This window comes from Propithecus coquereli, unplaced genomic scaffold (assembly GCF_000956105.1).
Source record: "Propithecus coquereli isolate 6110/MARCELLA unplaced genomic scaffold, Pcoq_1.0 Scaffold140, whole genome shotgun sequence".
NCBI lineage: Eukaryota > Metazoa > Chordata > Mammalia > Primates > Indriidae > Propithecus > Propithecus coquereli.
Genome location: NW_012138303.1, coordinates 451,885 through 473,696, shown reverse-complemented (window position 1 = coordinate 473,696; position 21,812 = coordinate 451,885).

The following is a 21,812-nucleotide window of genomic DNA, read 5'->3' as shown; positions in this document are numbered from 1 at the left end:
AGTAGGTCCCCAAAGGAAATACAAGATTTAAGATCCTCCTTAAGGATCAAACAATTTGGGGGAAAGTCAAGATTAATATGAATCAACTAGAGGAAAATACAAGACACAATGACAAGAACAGTAGTGGAATGTGTCCATGCACCATCTTCATACCCCGTCTCATAATTATCACAACAATCCTATAATGTTCATATTATGTTACAGTGAAAATTTGAGGCCTGCACAGATTAAACAACTGACCGAGATCACCCGATTGGTAAGTAGCACAGCCTCCCAAAGTCCATGCTCTTTCCTTTTTGTGAAGCTGCCTCCCTAGGAAATATTCAGCAACGTAACCAAAGGTTTATCATATAAGCCTTGAATAAAATGAAGGAATGAGGCACACAGAGGTGGCCACCACTTAGTGAGTCCTTACCAGGGGCCCAGCATCATACCTCGCTTGATACACATTTCCTCAGGGGGTTAAAACCCTGACAACAACCAGGTCAGGTGGTCATTGTTACCCTCATTTTCCTGAGGCTGGGAGAGGCAAAGTAACCAGCTCAAGATCACATAATTGGTAGGAACAGCACGAGTGCTGACCTGTGGGCTGCCTGATGCCAAAGCCCACGCTCCGTGCGCGACGATCTGCTGTTTTTCATGCAGTGATAAACAGAATGGCCAACTGTCACATGCGTGACCCGGCTCTCAGGGCTGGTCCAAGGAAGGGAAAAGGAGCGGAAAGAGGAGGCTCCACGGAGGCCCTGAGACCCATTCCAGGTTTTCCTTTTCTCTCTACCCAAATCAAACGATGTTCAGGTTGAAGACTCAGATCAAAGCCCCCACCCTTGAAGCTGGCTGTCCCTAAACACAACCAGAGCTATTTTTACCTCTGCACCTCCATTGTGAATGGCACGTGACTCTAATCACCACTTGCCCCCCAGTTTGTCTAGTGCAATGGTTAAGAGCACAGGTCCTGAACTGTGTCCCACCTGTACTGACCTTGAGGGCAGAGATCGCCCTCAATACCTTCAATATTCTCTATTGACATAGCACATAGGGTGGTGCCTTACACAAATAAATGTTTATTGTCGCATTATCCTTAAATCCCAGCCCACCAAACATTCCTACTGTGTTATCCTGAACTGAGGGTGGCCATGAGAAGTTATTTAACTTCTGTGTACCTCAGTTCTGCATCTGTAAATGACAATCATTACAGTACTTATATCGAGACATTGTGAGAATAAAATGAGTATCAAGTATAATAAGAATCTATTTTAATAAACTTTTTATTATGGAATAATTTTAGACTTATAGAAAAGTTACAAAGATAGCACAGAGTTCCCAGATACCCCTCACCCAGTTTCCCCTAATGTTATCTCACGTTACAGCGGTACATTTATCAAAGCTAAGAAACTTACATTAAAATATTGCTAACTAAACTCCAGACTCTATTTGGATTTCACTAGTTTTCCCCCGGTGCCCTTGTTTTTGTTGTTCCAGGATCCAATTCAGGATACCATATTTGCATTTAAGATATTTTGGGGGATTTTTTAAAAAATAATATATCTAACATTTATTGGGCACTTCTATAAGCCAGGCATTTTTCTAAGTGCTTATATACATACAACTCACTGAAGCATCACAACGACCCTATGAGATGGGCACTATTATTATTATTATTCCCATTAGATCATGACATTGAGGCTTAAGAGGTTAAGTAACTTGCTAAATAGAAGGCCAGAAGTCAAACCAGCTCTGCCTATAGACTGTTTCCTCCAAATCACTAATCAATACTATATATCAGGAATTCAAACTACCAAGAAACTCTTGGAAGAAGAAATCTGAATTTCAGGTTTTTACAATAGCTTCTCCCCTGAGATTGTGCCTGGATCGTCCAACAATAACTCATTCCACAAACACGGATGGAGCACCCACTCTGACTAGCCCTAAGAAGACCACAGTGGATGGGGCAGAGTCGCAATGCTCAGGGAGCTTCCAGTTCAGTTTGGTGCAGACGTGAGTAAACAGGCAATTTCAGGAGAGAGTGGTGAGTGAAGGGTAGACACACAAAGTAGGGTGTCTTGGAACAGGTTTCCCAGAGGAGGAGACATCTAAGCTGAGGCTTGAAGTGTGCGTGGGGATTCACCAGGCAAAGTGGTAAAGAGGAGGTGATTGACAAAAGACATTCTAAGCAACAAGAACTGTGATGTAGAAAGGCCTGGAAGCGGGGAAGAGCCTGGCCTGTCCTTATAGATAGAACATAGAGTCTAAGGGAAGGAAGAGCAGAGAAATGTTAGAGAAGCAAGGCCAGACCCTGGAGGACCTTATGCATACCTCGCGTTGGTCAGGGTCATGATGGGCTCTGCTGCATTAACAGAAAAACCCCAGAGTTTCATTGGCTTACAACCACAAAGACTCATTTGTCTCTCATATAGAGTCTGATGTGGGTGGGGCAGCCCTCCTCCATCCTGTAGCTCCAGCCCCTAGAACACAGCCTCAGAGATCCACTCCAGAAGAGAAAAGAGATGCAGTAGGCACGTAGCTCATAACTGCCTGGACGTGACGCATGTCACTTGCATTCACATTTCACGTGGCCCCAACCCCACTGCAAAGAAATGGAGTCTGTGAGCCAGGAAGACAAAATGCTATGGGAAACAAAGTGTTGTCTCTACCCCACCGGGATAAGGAATTCGAATTTTCTCCTGAGTCTTAAGAGTTTTAAGCATGAGAATCACATGATCAAATTGATTTGTATTTTAGAAAGCTCGCTCTGGCTGTAAGGTGGAGAGGAGACAGGAGGAGGCGTGACAGGAAACACAGAGATGAGCAGTATCACAGTATCCCAGGGGGAGAGGAGTGGACAGACCAAGGGCAGAGGCTGCGGGAACAGAGACCTGCGTGAATTTAAGAGGTTATGTCAGAGGTACTGTTGGCAGAAGTCCATGAGTAACTGGATATGGGAGGTGGGGGAAGAATGAATGGAGGGAGGAGTAGGAAAAAGAAGAAAGAGTTAAGGAGGGTGCCCAGATTTCTGATTTGAGAACCACCACGCAGCATCCTGGATGCAAAAACCGGCCAAGCAATAGCATGTGGGAAGTGGGAAAGGGCACGTGTGGAAGGCGAAGGGGGAGGAGGGAGGCCTAAACCCTCATTCTCTCACTGAAAAATCAAATAGGAGCAATATCAGCATATTTTTAGAGATATCAAAAGAATCAGCCAAAAGAGTTTCAAGTGTTTGACTCTGAAGAGGGGAAAACACGGGAACCAAGGATAACAAATGTACGACTGCTAGTCTTCAAATAAACTATGTGCACATACACTCAATAAAAATGAAGGTGTTAAAAAAAAGAAAAGATTGGCCAGTCCACCATGTTGCTACCTTCCTCCAAGCGGTGTCCATGCCCACCTTACACAGACAGATGTGCAGCGGAATCACAAAGGGCGGTGTGCCAGTGGGTGGGACAGTCATCCCACTGCTATATCTCTCCATTTGCACCATGCCTCTAGCTTGGCTCCCAGAAAAATCAGGGAAAGTTTTCTAGGGCAACCCGTGTTTGACCTAGATCTTGAAAAAAAAACATAAAATTTTCCGCAGGAAGGAGCATTTCAGATGGACAGTAAAGGTTAGAACAGGGAGGTATGACAAAGAGATGTGCTGGGGGAATGGTAGCTCTGTCTGGCAGCGTGAAGACAAATGGAGGTGACTAGAGCAGCGGTCCCCAACCTTTTTGGCACCAGGGACTGTTTTCATGGAAGACAATTTTTCCACAGACTGCGGAAGGGCGGGGAGTGGTAAATGGTTTCAGGATGACTCAAGCGTATCACATTTATTGTGCACTTTATTTCTATTATTATTACATTGTTAATATGTAATGAAATAATTATACACCTCACCATAGTTTGGGGACCCCTGGACTAGAGGATGGAGACAGAGCAATCAGGGAGCTGGTGACAGTTTGGTGCAGTATTGCTCCAGATAAGGTCCATGAGCCACCAGCGTCAAGATCCTGAGGATCTCTCAGTCCTTCAAATCCTCAGGAGGGAATGGGGCGTAATCTGTGTTTTAATAAGTTGTCTAGGTGAACTTCAGACACACTAAAATTTGAGAAACGCTGGTCGAGCAAGAGGATAAAGTCCTCAAATAAGGTAGTGACGGTGTGAGTAGGAGAAAGAAATGGTCATTAGACCTGGATAGAACCTCATAGACTGCAAGGGCCTCTGGGGACCAGAGCTGGCCTTGGCCTACAGGTCAGGTCAAGTGGCCCCTCTGTCTGCAAAGAAATGCAGAGAGTGAATTACCAGCAATGCGCTACAGCTCCTGCCCACCTCTTCCGGTCATTCCTGCCTCCGTACAAGGCTTCCCACTTCAAAGGATATGGTGGAAAAGTGCTGATTTCAAGTGTCAGCTTTTCCATTAGGTGTGACTTCGTTGCTTGGGTCTCAACTTCCCCAATTGTAAAATGAGCTGGTTGGACTAGATTGCCTCAAAAGCCACCCCTAAACCTAACCTTCTGAAAACAACTATGAATAATATCCAGAACATATATGGAGCTCCTGCAAATCAAAAAGAAAAATGCAGAACTCCAATAGAAAAATTGGCTAAGGGTATGAACAGGCAATTTATAGAAGAAAAACAACAACAACAAAAAAAACCTAGCAAGCATATGAAGAGGGCTCACACTCATTAGTAATCAGAGAAATGCAAATGAAAACAATAGATGTCACTGTATGCCTATTAGATTGACAAAAATTTGAAATCCAGATAATGTCACATTTAGTCAGGGACATTGGGCTGCAGGAACCGTCGTGGACTGCTAAAGGAAACCTAAACGGGTACAGCCAGCCTAGAGAGTAATGTCTAGTGTCTGTCTACTCTGCCACCCAGCAAGTCCACCGGTTCCTGGGTGTTCCCACAGAAATGGTCACACAAGTCCACAATGGAACACAGATGAGGACATCCCCTGCAGTATTACTTGTGGTGCCAGGGAGTTGGAAGAGCGGCTAGGGAACATCTGTGGATTGCTACAGAAGGGTCAGAAACAACTGACTAGAAGTACATGCAGCAACATGGACGGACCCCATGCTGAGCAGGAAAAGGGAGAAGTACAGTGAGAACCCCTTATTATACTCAAAACCCTGAAATGGCTCCCTACTTCCCTCCCAACAAAAGCCAAAGTCTTCACTACAAGGCCCTACGTGCTCTGCCTCCGCTCCTGCCCCTGCCACTGCCTTTGCCTCTTTGATGGCATCTCCTTCACTGTCCCCACTGCTCACCCTGCCCTGGCCCCACTGGCTTCCCTGCTGCTGCGAACTGCACGGGCACTGGTGCTGCCATGGAGCTTGCACGGGCTGTCCCCTGTGCCCAGGATCACAGCCCCTAAACACACACACACACACACACACACACACACACACACACACTCCATCCCCCTTACCTTGCTCGATTTTTAACTTAGATGATGGTCAAATGTAATAAATAAATTATATCCTGTCTAAAAGGTGGTAAGTATTGTCTTCCCACCCCCACCTTCGCTGCTAGAATGCAAGCTCCCCAGGACAGGAATGTTTGCCTGTTTTGTTCACTGATGTCTCCCAAGACTTAGAGCAGAGGCTACCACAAAAGAGGGACTATTTTAATACACTTTTAAAGGCATTATAGGAGTGCGTATGTAGGAAGTGGTGAGAGGGAGTTGGGAGTAAAGGGGATTGAACAGAGTAAGAGAAGAGCCTGGTGTGGAACAATGACGGCGTGCCATTAACTGTGGAGTGTGAGTAATTTAACCTTCTGTACTTGAGTTTAGCAAAGGGGATGACGGGGAAGCAACGTCTGGTCCCCCCTCCCCGAACCCGTCTGTTGGGGTTTCTCTTTTTGCCTGAATAAGCAGGCAAAGCCCTGGCTGCAGGAAGGACCCTCTGCTCATCGTCACAGCAGCTGTCTCTGAGATGTCCAGGTCGCCACAGGGCTGAGGATAGCTCACGGCAGCCCTTCTGTGTACACCCATCCCCCTCCTCATATTTCCTCAAACACAGAGCCCACCTGAAGAAGACGGGCCTGGGCTCCACACAGAACACTACCTGGTATTTTTAGAGTGATTTCCAACTCACAAAGCTGTTCCACAACTTTGAAAGATAATACTGTCCCCATTGTGTGGATTAGAAAACTAAGGCTTGAAAAGATTAATGGCTGCCCTATTTCACGGGAGAGTACGGGCAGAACTGAGATGTTCAGCAACCCAGGTCTTCCTGATGCCAAGTTTCACATTTTCTCTACCAACCTACTCTCCCTCCCAGTACAGAGAAGTCTTCCATGCTAGGGAAATGAACAAAATTGATTTTTCCAAATTTGGTTTTGCATGATCCTTTTCTCAGCTCTTTCCTGTTTCCAACTAACTGCTCTCCATCTCTAGGATTCAAACTCAAAACCTGTGGATTTGACACAGTCTGTCTAAAAGCTAATGTTAGAAAATAAGGCCAAACAAATCATCTATTACTATTAAGACTTTAAAAGGATTATCCGTTCTTTGTGAGGAGCCAGATGGCAGAGGCCATACGCTGGCAATCAGCTCTGGCAATACTAGTTCTGATACAACCGAAGAGCACAGAGGAACCTCTGAGAATGTGGGGACATCTCCAGGCAATGCCGAGTGTTTGACAAGAGTCAGATGATGACACGGTGCGGACTGGTTGGTTTCTTAAGCAGCCCAATTATTTAGGCCAAGAGATAAACACTTAAGAATAACACACTAAGGTATGTAACTTAGGGTCTACTGCACGGCACTCACTGGACTCCTTTAAGTGACTCCTGGGTCATTCCCAATTGGCAAATAGATTAGAGCTGGCCCATTCCTTTGATCTGATCTCCCTCAAAAGTTGTTCATAAGTTCTTTACCACCAGACTGGGCACAATGCGATACACACAGGAGACTCTCCATAAGGCTCCCTGAATCGCAGTCACAGAAACCCGTACCGCAACCACTTTACATTGAAGCACTGAAATCCTGCAAGTCTCCTGCTAAGAAAGTCTCTCAGGGATTACCAGTTTCCAGTGAAAATCTCCTTAGGCTGTAGCCTTAACCCCTCACCCCACCCAACAAACGACCAGTAAAAAGGAATTCACTATAATGATAAATATTATTGACCCAGTGAGACATTTCCTCACGAGCTGCGTGAGCCTTGAACACCTTATCATCTGTTATTCCCGTTTTCCCTCAAGTTAAAAGGAGGGTAAAACTCAGCTTGTAGTTCTCAAATTTAGAGATTCTGTATATAAAAGACTTAATATAATCCCTGGCACAAAGGAAGTCCTCAAAAAAACGGTGGCTTTGGGGAGAGAATGAGCCACGTTAGCACCCCACACATGAGAACCCACCCTTCAGGTGAGACTCAGAAGATTTGTGTTTTGTTCTTGCTTGACACCTGCCAGCTGCAAAACCTTAAATGAATCATTTCATCTCTCTAGGATTCAACTTCTTTATTAGTAAAAATAAAGGTTGTGAACAAGAGCTCTGATATCCCTTCTACCTCTAAATTTGTATGCTTGTGATTATGGGGCTTAGCCCAAAAGAGCTCTTTAAGCAGAGAATTTTGGTTTCTCTAAGCCCTAATTGCTCTTTGGCACAATTTTATTTAAGATCAAAAGATTTTTTTTTTTTGCAGCCTACTATACAAGTAAACTTTTTTTTTAAGGAGCAGGGTCTCACTCTGTCACTCAGGCTGGAGTGCAGTAGTGCAGTCATAGCTCACTGTACCCTTGCGTTCCTGTGCTCAAGCAATTCTTCTGCCTCAGCCTCTTGAGTAGCTGGGACTGGAGATGCATGCCACCATGCCTGGCTATGTTTTTTATTTTTTGTAGAGATGGGGTCTTGCTATGGTGCTGAGGCTAGTCTGCAACTCCTGGCCTTAAGCTATCCCCTTGCCTTGGCCTCCCAAAGTACTGAGATTATAGGCATGAGCCACCATGCCTGGCTTAAAATAATTTTTCAAAATTATTTAGAGAATGAGATGGAACCCTACCCTAAGATCTCGCAACACAGGCAGAGTCACATAAGCAAATAATTACATTATAAAATGCATGCTGCACACATAAATATACACATAAACTTTTTTTAGACCACAGAAGAGAAAATAACCCTCTTAGCCTGGAGAGGCCGAGGAGTGCATCAATAAGAAGAAGACATCTGAGCTAAGATTTCACGAATGGAGGTCAGGGTAAGAACATTCCAAACAGAGGCGAGCATGGGCAAAATCCCCAAGGTAGGTGGGAGCATGAAACATTCAAGGAAGTGAAAGGAGAGACACTGTAGCTACAATATAGGCAATAAGAATCGTGCAAAATAAAATGGGAGAGACAGACAAAGGCCAAATCAGCATGGCCCTGTGGGCCATGAAAAGGATTTTGGTCTTTATCCTAACAGCTACTGAAAGCCATTAAAGAGTTTAAAGCCAACAGGAGATATGACCAAATTTGAGTTTTTTTCAAAAAAAAAAATTACTCTGGCTATAGCTGTAGTGCAAAGAATAGATTAGCAAGGAAAAAGAAAATATGTAGGGAGACAGTTGAGGGACATTGCAAGAGTCCAGGTGAAAGAGGGTCATGGCTTGGCGGTGGCAATAGGGATGGGGAGAAGTGGCCAGAGAGACCCGGAGGACGTAAAGGCAAAAGAACCTATAGGTGGATTGGATAGGGGAGTGAGGGAGAAGAAGGTACCAAGGATGGATTCTAGGTGTTCGACATGTACAACTGGCTGAATGGTCTAGTCCTTGGGGGTACACCTAGAGTGACCACAGTTGGGTTTCACTGTACTGAGATTTATGCAGACACGGTGGTAGAGGCGTCGGGCAGACAGCTGGCTATATGGTCTGGGGCTCCGAAGCATCAGAGCTGAGAATGTTGAAATAAGAGTCTTCAGAGAGTAGCTAACAAAAGCCATGGTTCTGTATGAGATCCCTGTAGAAAAGAGTGTGGAAGAAGAAGAGAAAGGGGCCCGAGAAAGCCTTGAGAATGCCAACGTTTAAACAAGGGAAGGATGAATCACAAGTGGCTGAGATAAGAGGTTGGAAGAAAAATAGGAAATCTCTTCTCAGACATTGACAAATTATCTTTCATCAGCTCTGCTTTAAATAAGAAAAACTGAAAAAGCAGACCAATTGCCACAGCCAAAGAGAAAGATAAAAACAAAAAGGCTCAAATATTCCATGTATACAATCCTTGGATTACCAAGAACTGCCTCTACTATAATTCTTACTTGTTAGGGTAAATTGCATTATTTATTTACAAAGCTCCTACCATGTTTCCCTTTAGGCAAAGAGTACCTCCCCACCAATTGACTTGTACTTGGCCATATAACAATGGACATAAGCAAATGTGACATATGCCATGGCCAAGCAGAAACTTTAAATACACTTACATGGATTGGCTTCAGCTCCCTTAGGTGTCTGCCCTCCACCATGAGAACAACATACTCCTTCAACCAGGGTCCTGGAATGAAAAGATAAAAAGAACACAACCCAACTCAGCAAAGCTCAGCAAAGCCACAGTCAATTCAGCCCTCATGAGACAGGAGCAAAAAATAAATATATGTAATTTTTTACCTGCTGAGCTTTGGGGGCTGTTTCTTACCATAGCAAAGGCTGACCAAGACACTTATCCACAGTGAAATTTCTTTAAAACTAGATCTAGTTATTTCAAACTCCAGTAGAAAGGAGAAAAGGTACTATTTGTCTAGATCATCTTATATACCTGGTACTAATAAGTGATTTATAGACATTTTCTCATTTTAATCCTCACGACAATTATATGTACCATTTACATGAGAAAACCAAGGCTTAGGTAAGTTAAATACATTTTCAAGGATCACAAAGCAAGCAAATAATGGAAATGGAACAAAAATTCATCTAACTGATTCCAAAGCCCACGCATTCTCTGTATTGCCATATTAAAGGATTTCCTAGAACTCAAACCTAGGTCTCCCACACGGAAGCAAGAAAAGGCTGATGAACCATCAATTTAGGCCTGGTTCTAAAGTGCGATAACACACACCGGTAGCTGTGCTGCTGCTGCGCAAGCCCAGAGCAACTAGGAGGAGGATGTTTGCAGCTCTGGGTCTGAAATCTCACATTGCCACAGCTCCACCTTCATCTCACAAACCATCACAGCTGAGAAAATGAAAGCCTGGTAGCTTGAAATTTGGTGCTCACGTCAGATCACATTAAAAGTTGGAAACAAAGGTTGCATTTTATCTCAATCTCTATAACCAGCTGACTTTTTGTAATAGCTCACTATGATCACCACCCCTCATTAGCTTGGTTTGCTCACCTAATCCTTGGTAATGGGAGTCAAAACTGCCTGCCTGAATCTTGAGGCTAAATTAAACCTTTAACACGATAAGAAACAAAGATAAGCAAGATATTGCAACCTCATGAGAGAACTTAAAGAAAGAAAAAAGATAAGCAATATATACTAATCACTTATCAATGTCCATTGCCCATGGAGGATGAGTTATGTGCCTTGCTTAGACGGTATTGCTGCCCTGCAGGTTCCCTTATGAGACGTTGTGGGGTCAGTGATGTGATGAAGAGTAGTAGAAAAGCATAAACTTTGAAGTTAGACAAGTCTGGGTTCAAATCCTGGTCTGCCTCTTACCAGCTCTGTGGCCCCTGGAACTTGACTCTATTTCTCTGAACATCAGTTTTCTTGGTGTAAAATGTGGATGATAACAGCTAACGCAATGAGTTGTTTAGAGATCAGATGAGATGGAATATTCACTTCTGTACTGTGGACCACTAGCCTCCACTCTGAGCTGCAAAGAGACTCCATGGCAGGATGAGGGTCCTGGGAGCAGCAACTCCCTCTGTGCCCCCATCCCCTTTATTGGCAAGCACAGTGCTGTATAATCATCATCACAGGCACCAGCAAGCTCAGGCACCAAATAGTGAACACGTACTGTATACCGACATTCTGCTAAGTCCCTTCCACACCTTACCTCTAATCCTCACAACCTTGAAGCAAAATAAATTGCATTACACTCATTTCAGCAATCAGCAAGCTGAGAGGTTGCATGGCTTGCTGCAGCTCAGAACTGGTCCCTTTCCACTCGGCACACTGCCTCCTGCTCTCTCTCCACTGCTTTCAGTGAGACCTCTGAGAAAAAGAAATGTCTCCCTGGCAGGACCACACAAACCCTCAAGAAGGTATTGAGTGTAAGACTTGTACACCAAAAACCACAAATCATTGCTGAAATTAAATAAGACCTAAATTAATAGAGAAACATTTCATATTCATGGATTGGAAAGCTCAATATTGTTGAGGTAGCAATAGTTCCCCCACATTGATCTATAGGTTCAACAACACAAAAAAATTCCAGCAGCCTTTTTTACAGAAATTGAAAAGCTGATTCTGATATTTACATGGAAATGCAAAGGACCCAGAGCAACCAAAACAATTTGGGAAAAAAAAAATGTTGGAGGACTTAAATTTCCTAATTGTAAAACTTAACATAAAGCTACTGTAATCAAGACAGTATGATATTGACCATAAAGATAAACGTATTAATCATTGGAACAAAATTGAGAGTCCAGAAATAACCCCTTATATTTATGGTCAATTGATTTTCAACAAAAGCACCAAGAAAATTAAAAAGGGAAAGTATAATCCTTTCAAAAAATGGTATTGGAGCAATTGAGGATCCACATGCAAAAAGATTAGTGTAGATCCCTGTTTACACCATACAGAAAAATTAACTCAAAGTTAATCATATACCTAAATGTAAGAGCTAAAACAATAAAAGTTTTAGAAGAAAATCTAAAATCTTCTAAAATCTAGGAAAAAAATCTTTCTGATCTTAGGTAGGAAAATATTTCTTAGCTATAACACTAAATGCATGATTCAAAAAGGAAAAACATTGATAAGTGGACTTTCTCAAAATAAACACTTTTGAGTTTGAAAAGGCACCATTAAGAAAGTGAAAAACAAGCCACAGAGAAAATATTTACAAATCATATATCAATTAATAACAAAGTACTTATCTAGAATATGTAAAGAATTCTTACAACTAAATAATAAGACAAACAAACCAATTTGAAAATGGGCAAAAGATTTCAAGAGACATTTAGCCAAAGATATATGAATGACCAATAAGCTCATGAAAATATGCTCAACATTATTCATCATTAGGGAAATACAAATTAAAACCATGATAGTTTACTTGGCTGTGCAGAAGCTTTTTAATTTGATCAGGTCCCATTTATTTATTTTTGTTGTTGTTGAGACCCCAAAGGCAATCACAGCAACAACAAAAATAAATAAATGGGACCTAATCAAATTAAAAAGCTTCTGCACAGACAAGGAAACTATCACGAGAGCAAACAGACAACCTACAGAATGGGAGAAAATATTTCCATGCTACACATCCAATAAAGGGCTGATAACTAGAATCTATATAGAACTCAGGAAAATCAGCAAGAAAAAAATCAAACAACCCTATCAAAAAATGGGCAAAAGACATGAACAAAAACTTTTCAAAAGAAGATAGACTAACGGCCAAGAAACATAGGAAAAAAATACTCAACATCTCTAATCATCAGAGAAATGCAAATCAAAACCACAATGAGATATCATTTATCTCCAGTGAGAATGGCCTTTATCAAAAAGTCCTGAAACAATAAATGTTGGCGTGGATGCAGAGAGATAGGAACACTCATATGCTGCTGGTGGGACTGCAAACTAGTGCAACCTCTGAGGAAAGCAATATGGAGACACCTCAAAGAGCTACAAGCAGAACTACCATTTGATCCAGCAATCCCATTACTAGGCATCTACCCAAAGGAAAAAAAGACATTCTATAAAAAAAGACATCTGCATTAGAATGTGAATAGCAACACAATTCACAATTGTAAAGATGTGGAAACAATCCAAGAGCCCATCAATACATGAGTGGATTAATAAAATGTGGTATATGTATACCATGGAGTTCTACTCAGCTACAAAAAACAGAGGTGATCTAGCACCTCTTGTATTATCCTGGATAGAGCTGGAGCCCATTCTACTAAGTGAAGTATCACAAGAATGGAAAAACAAGCACCACATGTACTCACCATCAAATTGGTATTAACAGATCAACACTTAAGTGCACACACAGTAGCAACATTCATCAGGTGTCGGGCAGATGGGAGGGGGGAGGAGAGAATGGGTATATTCACAACTAATGGGTGCAGTGCGCACCATCTGGGGGATGGACATGCTTGAAACTCTGACTCAGGTGAGGCAAAGGCAATATACATAACCTAAACATGTGTACCCCCGTAATATGCTGAAATTTTTAAAAATTTAAAAAAAGAAAAAGAAATCTGTTAGTCTGACAATCCTTTAGACTTCATTCTTGAAAATCCACCTATTCTTTTAATAAAATATGATCATTATTTTTCTGAAAAAAAATGAGATGCTACTTCATAGCCACCAAAATCAAAAAGACAGACAATAACAAGAGCTGGTAAGGATGTGGAGATACTGGAAACCTTCATGCATTATTGGTGGGAATATAAAATGGTATAGCCACTTTGGAAAACAATTTGGCAGTTTCTTAAAAAGTTAAACATAAACTTATTGTATGACCCAGAGAGTCTACCCCTAGGTACTTACCCAAGAGAAATGATAACATATGTCCACACAAAAACTTGTGTACGTTTATGGCAGCATTATTCATAATAGCCAAAAAGTAGAAATAATCCAGATGCCTATTAATTGATAAATGAGTAAATATAAAGAGGCACATCCACACAATGAGCAATTCAGGAAAAAAAAGGGGGACAATATACTGATATATGCTACAACATGGATGAACCTCAGAAATATTGAAGAAGCCAGACACGAAAGACTATATATTGTATGACTCCATTTATATGAAATATCCAAAAAAGGCAAAACTAGAGAAAGAGAATGCAGATTCTTGGTTGCCTGGATCTGGAACTGGGAGCAGGAACTTACTGTAAATAGGTACAAGGGATCTTTTGGGGGTGATGGAAATGTTCTAAAACTAAATTGCGGTAATGGTCGCACAACTCTAAATTTACTAAGACTCATTGAATTGTATACTTAAAACAGATGAAGTTTACGGTATGCCAATTGTACCTCAATAAATTTATCTTTTATTAATAAAAGGTCTTAATTGACTCATCTGCAAAATATCACAAATCAGGAGAAGGAGTAGGCTGAGTAAATCTCCTCTCTAGCCTTCCTCCTTTCTGATCTCTGGGAAGGACACCCGAATCCCTCTAGCTCCACACTAAGAACTATTTTCCCGAGCAGCCTGCAGCAGCTGTGCTAGACTCCTGTGCCTAGTGACTTAGCGGCCCCAGTTCAGGCCTCTAGCAGCAAAGCTCACCTTGCAGAAATACTGTAAGAGTTATAAATACTTTAGGTCCTTGGGGAGCTCTGTCAGTTCTCTGCTGTGGCACCAGTAACCTAGAGCAAGGAAACTTCTACTCCTAGGTATACTGAGTGAGCAAGGCTGCAAGGCATTCTGGCATAATAAACTATCTCTTTCATGGTATGGTTTGGACCCTTAAGACTTCCATGCTCTCTTAAATGCTAATTCCTGCAAGCCAGTTGCAGCTAACACACCCTGAAAAACCGTCTGGATACAGATAATTCAAACTAAAGCCCCATTTATCAGGTGGAGGGGCTGGAGAAACTGACTTTAGAACAGTGGAAGGTTCTCAACCTCAGTTGTATAATTAAGCCATCTGGAAAACTTTTTAATAATACTGTATCAGGTAGAGTATTCTTTAGTAAATTCGAATCACCCACAGAGATTTGGATTTAACTGGCCCTGAATGTGCCCTGCGTATCAGTGTTTTTTTAGCTTCCCAGGAGATTCTACTGAGCATCCAAGGCTCAGCAGAATCCTATTAGGCTTTGGAAGGAGATGTGTGTCTTCTACCCATCTTCCACCAGTGACGCATTCAAAGCCTAAAATGCATTACTTCCTAAACAAGGACTTCTTCCTCATCTAGTAAGAGCAGCAACTGGATAAAGTCAGCTGAATGTCAGACAACAGGATGTCATTTGCAGTGTAGATGCTGCCAATTTATCTAGTTTAACCCAGATGAGTTTATGTTGAGTGTATTGATTTTTATGTCCTTAATTGTGACACCCAAAAGAAGGGCTAATGCTAATAACATAACGGGTAGTGGAGAGATTAAAAGGAAAAAGTAGCCTTTATTTTTAGTATTCAAGGACTTTCCTCTACATCAGGGACCAAGAATAAAACCAGTTAGCACCTACTACAATAGTAACACAATATTAAATATTAAAGGAAACAGTCGAACATGACTCTCAAACATCAGTGACCATGAGAATTTAGGACAGAGTTTCCTGCTGGCTTGAGTGGATAGGAAAAGCTTTGTGGATGCAGCAGTGTTCTAGCTGGGCCTTGCAAGACCAGTAGAATTTGAATTGGAGAAACAATAAAAACAATCACCCAGTAACAATAATTGCAGTAGCCATTTTCTGTACACCAGGCACTCTCTCACTTGAAGCATCCTTTTTTTAAGCCTCATAACCACCTTGTAATCCTCATTTTATAGATGAGTAAATGGGGACAATGGAAAAATTGCCCAAATTAAAAAATCTGCCCAAGCTCACATCGACAAGCAGGATTCGAACCCATGTAACCTGACTCCAGAATCCGGGAAGCCAGGCCAAGGCAGAGAGAAAGAAAGGAACTCCCTGTCTGGGTGATGTTGTGCAGAGAATCCAGCCTACAGAGAAAGCTGGGCTCCTCTCACCAGGGGGGCCTAGAAGAGAAAACTGCCTAACTGGGACAAGGTCAGATCATCCACACAGCTCTGACTATCTAGATTTTAAGCCAGTTGCAGCAAGAACAGAGGAATCCAAAGCAAACCAAAAAGGATTTCTTTTTTTAGAAACACAAGATGAGAAAAACATCAAATTGGTGAGCGTGACCAGCGAAGCACAGGTCTGCAGATTCCCAAGGGATGAGGTTTCACCAGAGGCTGTGAGAGATGCCGAGAGCTGGGGCTGGAAAGAATCGCTGGGTGAGAGTCTATGTTCCACCCAGCAAGGACCCTCCAGGACGGCATGAAGGGCGGAGAGCTGGGAAAGGCAGAGGCTGTGCGGGCGAAGTTCACAGGGAAGCCACAGAGACAGCACAGAGCTAAGGCAGACAGCTGAGCCTGCCTGCCTTGTCTGAATTATAGTTTTCAAAATGCCTAGTTGCAATCAGAAGTACAAGATACCCAGTGTACATTTTAATCCCAGGAGCAGAACCATGGAAGCGTCTATGAAAGGCACACAGAATACATGAACAGTGCCCATAAGGAACGCACACTCTTGTTAGAGAGATGGGGAACACACACACACACACACACACACACACACACACACACACACACACACACACAGAGTGAATGGCACTTGTGAGCAATTCCTCAAGTCCTTGGAACTCGGCTGATAGAAGGCTCAATTATTTTGGCTTTTCACTCAACTGCAGTCTGAGACTAAGCAAACCACCCAGAAAGAAAAAAAGGCAAAAGGAAGAAAGGAAGAGAGGCGATGAGGAAGGAAAGGAGGGAGAGATAGGAAGGAAGCAGAAAAGGAAGGTGGGGGGTGAGAGAGAGAGAGAGAGAGAGAGAGAACCAAATGCATACAAGAAAGTCATTTAGAATGATACTAATCAAAGCGTGAACCAAATACCACTGGCATCAGACTCAGCCTAGGTGCTTCATAACAAGACAGACTCTGGAGGTGGGACCTGGGAATCTGATGTGTTACAATTTCCTCAGAGGATCCTCAGGCACCGAAATCACAGAACCACTGGTCTGGACGCTGCCTGGGGCCAGTCCGTGTGCTCAGACCCCTGCACCTGCTGCTGCATCTTCAGCCACCAAATTGTGTGGGACAATCTCATGTTCAGAACAGCAGTCCTGAGGTGAGGCAAAGTCCCCAGGCAACAGATAAAGACGAAATTATGTTCACAGTATATCATGGGCGCTGGAGTGAGGCAGACTCTGACTGAGAGCCCTGTTCTGCTTCTTCCTAGCAGAGACTTTAGAAAACTGTTTAACTCAGTGTCAGGTTCCTCATCTGTAAAATCCTCCCAGGGTTGCTGGGACAGGAACCATGGCTCTCTCTCGGTTGCCTTTTATTTGCTGACTTTTAAGACTGGACATCTTAGCCAGGCGCTGTGGCAGGTGCCTGCAGTCTCAGCTACCCAGGAGGCTAAGGTGGAAGGATCTCTTGAGCCCAGGAGTTCGAGGCTGCAGTGAGCTATGATCGTGCCTGTGAATAATCACTGCACTCCAGCCTGGGCAACAGGAAGATCTCGTTTCTTAAAAAAAAAAAAAAAAAAAAAAAGACAGTATCTTAGAAGAATTCTTCAAATTCTAATCCTGGTTGGACATCAGAAATTGAATGCCTCTCCTACCCTCCACTAAGGGGAGAAATTGTCCTTAAGTATTTCATCTTACTCGTCCCTCAGAACATTCTTCTGACATTCATGGTCTCCAGGCCTTTACACATGCATTTCTCTCTATCTGAATCACACACACACACACCTCTACACCCTCCTTATTCTTGTAAATTCATACTCATCCTTCAACTTCCTGCTCAAGAATCACTCCTAGTTTAAAACCTTCCCAGACACCACACCCTGCCCGACTCCCCCTACCCACCGCCAGTGACAGCTCACAGAACCTGAACAGACACACTGCGATGACTGATGTGGTCTCTCTCGCCCCCCGACTGTGGGTTCCCCAAAGAGCAATCCTTATTAATCTTGGTAACCCCAGCATTTAATATCATGCCTGGCATCTGGCAAGTACTAGTAATTTGTTGAGTTAATATATTCCATATGTAAAATTTAAAAGTATAAAACCGCTTTTTAACGTGTTACAACGCTCATAATCACACTGGTTTAAGTCTTCCTTTTTAATCTGAATCAGAATTACTAGCATTATCCCCCACCTTATTCATTAGATTTGGCTCCGAATTATAGAATTCACCTCATAAAAGGAAGATTTGCCACCATGAAGAGTATCAACAAGACTGTCTCTGACTTTAGAGGCAGTTCAAGCCAGTGCAGTGAACACTAAGCTGGGAACTGTAGTTGGACAAAAAGAAAATTTCCAAAACCACAGCGTCCCTGATTGAACCAGAGCCGTCCTCCCGAGGTGTTGGCCTCCTGTTTGCTGACAGGCTCGTCCCCAGACCATCTTTTGGCATTCGCATTTTTATCACGGTTCTGATAAAGGAGTAAGAGCCACATTTCTACCCCTTGGTGTTACCAAGCTTAGCTTGCTGCCCCACCCCACATTGCCCCTTTATGAATCACCGTCCTTGCCCTTTTTCTGCCATTCCCCATGCCTTTTCATTCAAACCATTAATGGTCACTTTTCAAAATTCTCCTCAGCTAAGGGCTACCATTTATTGAGCGGCGATATATGCCAGACACCCTATTAGAGATTTTACATACACTCTAGTATCTTAAGTCCCAAACAACCTATGATCAACTATTATAAGTATCCTCATACACGGTAACTTTTTTTTTTGAGACGGAGTCTCACTCTGTTACCCTCGCTAGAGTACAGTGGCATCGTCATACCTCAAACTGCAACCTCAAACTCCTGGGCTCAAGCAGTCCTCTTGCCTCAGCCTCCCCAGTAGCTGGGACTACAGGCGCGTGCCACCACACCTGGCTAATTTTCTATTTTTAGTAGAGACGGGGTCTCATTCTTGCTCAGGCTGATCTCAAACTACTGAGCTCAAGCGATCCTCCCACCTGGGTCTCCCAGAGTGCTAGGATTACAGGTGTGAGCCACTGCGCCTGGCCCATGCTAATTTACTAAGTGATAGAACCAGAAGTGTCTCCAAAGCCCATGTTCTTTGCCACAAAGGTACCAGCCTTTCATTAGCTCATTAAATATTCATGTAATACTCTATGGATGAGGTACTGTTATCCCATTATATTGATAAGGAAACCAAGGCTCAGAGAAGTCATAAGACTTCTCAGACTAATTCTAAACTGTTTAAGCCACTCTAGTTACTCATGTCTCTTTAGGTCTGTGCTGGCAGCTGTCTTCTCAATCAGACAAAAACTATAGCCAACCACAAGGAGGCCAGAGCTGAGAGGTGGAGAAAGATGGGCCCTCAAGATACATCAAGCCTTACTAACATATTCATGATCTTTTCGGTCACATGAGCCATTAAATTACAATTTTCACTTTAGTTGGACTTGGCTATGGTCTGAATGTTTATGTATCCCAAAATTTTCTATGTTGAAATCCTAACCCTCAAGGTGGTATTAGGAGGTAGGACCTCGTGGGAGGTGATCATGGGGTGAGGCCCTCATGAATAGGATTAGTACTCTTATAAAAGAGGCCCAAGAGAGAACCCTGGCCCCTTCCACCATGTGAGCACACAATGAAAAGGCACCATTTATGAACCATAAAATGGGCCCTCACCAGACACTGAATCTGCCATTGCCTTGATCTTGGACTTTCCGGTATCCAGAAATGGGAGAAATAAATTTCTATTGTTTATAAGCCACCCAGTGTATGGTATTTTGTTATAGCAGCCCAAATAGACTAAAACAACTTGGCTTTTTAACTGATGCTTACAACCCAAAAGGTCCCATTTAATACAGAAATGAACACCTGCAAGGTGAAACTATAAGATAGTGTGGATGACTTTTTAAAAACTCACATATCAAAGTTATTCATCCAAATTAGAGCAGTTCCTTTCGAAGTAGTCGTGTTAGGGTAAATGAAGGTGCAAGTCGATAGGCAACCAAAGGGGGTAAGGCTATGAAAAGATGCCCCTAAATTACAGTATTGATCAAACACTGACCAGTATTTTGGAACGAACAAAATACATCATTTTGCAAGCAGTTACTTCACATTGTCGTAGGAAGTAGTTCAAGGGACAGGACAGGAAAGTATTTGTTTCCATTCCTATTCAAACTACAGGCTCCTGCTGTTTAATTAGTCCATTCCAAACATCGGTATATAATTAATGAGTAATCAGCTTCCTACCCCTGAACCAACAACCTTGAAGCCTGCAAATAAAACTCACCTAACGGGTGCAGTGCGTCCATCTGGGGGATGGACATGCTTGAAGCTCTGCCTCGGGTGGGACAAAGGCAGTATACGTAACCTAAACATTTGTACCCCTACAATATGCTGAAATAAAAAAAATTTAAAAAAAAACAAACAATTCTCAACAAAGTCAGACCTGCAGTCCCCAGATGTTCAGACATGTCATATGCCAGGGTTTACCTTTGGCCTTAGATTCTCCCATTCCCAGCCCCGACTGGGCTGAGACTCAGTGGCATCTCTCCTGGGACTACATCAGAGGTTCAGCTAAGGCTGCACATTTCCATGCCCAGTTCATGACCCATGGCTGGCACTGTTGCCTAGACTATTACGCCATTGGAATCGAGTCACAAGACCATGCTTATCACAAGCTATGAAATGGGAGAAAATTGCAAAAAAAAGTTCTCCCTTTACAGTTGTGCTTTTTCTCTTCCTGTGAATAAAAGGATATTCCTGGTAATTATGCAATTATAGAAGTATCGGATTGGCACCAAGAAGGATTTCCTGGGTTTAAGGAGAACAGAGGACTTCTGAGATGAGGTCCCTCTGAATGCAAACCTGAGACCCTTTGGCTTAGGCCTGACCGGGGCCCCCACGGTCAGAGCTAAAGCAATAAGGGAGATACTTTCCCTTTACCAGTTCCTCAGAGTCCTCTTCGGCACCGTGGTGTTGGACTCAACACAGTGTCAATCTCTCCTTCCCTACCTAACTGTACAAGAGAGAGTGAAAATCTGAATTAACATCTTTTATGTTAATGAGCCCATATAACACACGTAAAGCCAGACCAGCCGCAGAGAGGCATTAAACCTAAATAAAGACCAAATTAGCCTTCAAAGAGATCTGAAAAGCCACTGAAATCTTTTCTGAAATTTCTTTCAAAGGCACCAAGGGAGCATTCCAGTCATAATAAAAATAAAATTTTTTAAGACACTCTTTCCCGGGCCAGGTGCAGTGGCTCACGTCTGTAATCCTAGCACTCTGGGAGGCCAAGGCAGGAGGATTGATTGAGCTCAGGAGTTCAAGACCAACCTGAGCAAGGGTAAGACCCCCATCTCTACTAAAAATAGGAAAATTAGCTGGGCATCGTGGCGCAAGCCTGTAGTCCCATCTACTTGGGAGGCTGAGGCAAGAGGATCACTTGAACCCAGGAGTTTGAGTTTGCAATGAGCTGTGATGACGCCACAGTACTCTACCAAGGGTGACAGAGCAAGACTCTGTCTCGAAAAATAAAAAATTTTTTTAAAATAACAAAAAAAGACCGTCTTTCCCCTCTCCCCTTCCTCATAAAGCTCTCACAAAGCACAGAAGTGCTACCCATTTCATGTCTCACACTCCCCCAAACACCCCAAAACTATGAAATCTCAGCCTGCATTTGCTGTTATCACCCTCCTGCACCCTTTTCTGAAATACTCCTGTCTCCCTTCAGTACTTCTCTGCCCTGACCAGTGTGGCTCCTTCAGTTCTCCCTTCTTACTATCAGAGTCCACAGAGCAAAAGAAGCCGTCCATCAAAAAACCTACTTCCTTTTAGAAGGCAGGGGAAAGGAAAGTTTCTGAATGCAAGTATGTTAATTTTTTTGTCTTTGTCACATTTTCTCACCAAAATACAGACTTAAGTATATGGAAATAGACTGACATCTAAAGTCAGATGATCTGGACTGTCTCAGTCACTGTGTGTGATTTTGGGGCAATTAACCTAAACGTTCTGGCCTCAGTTCCCACCTA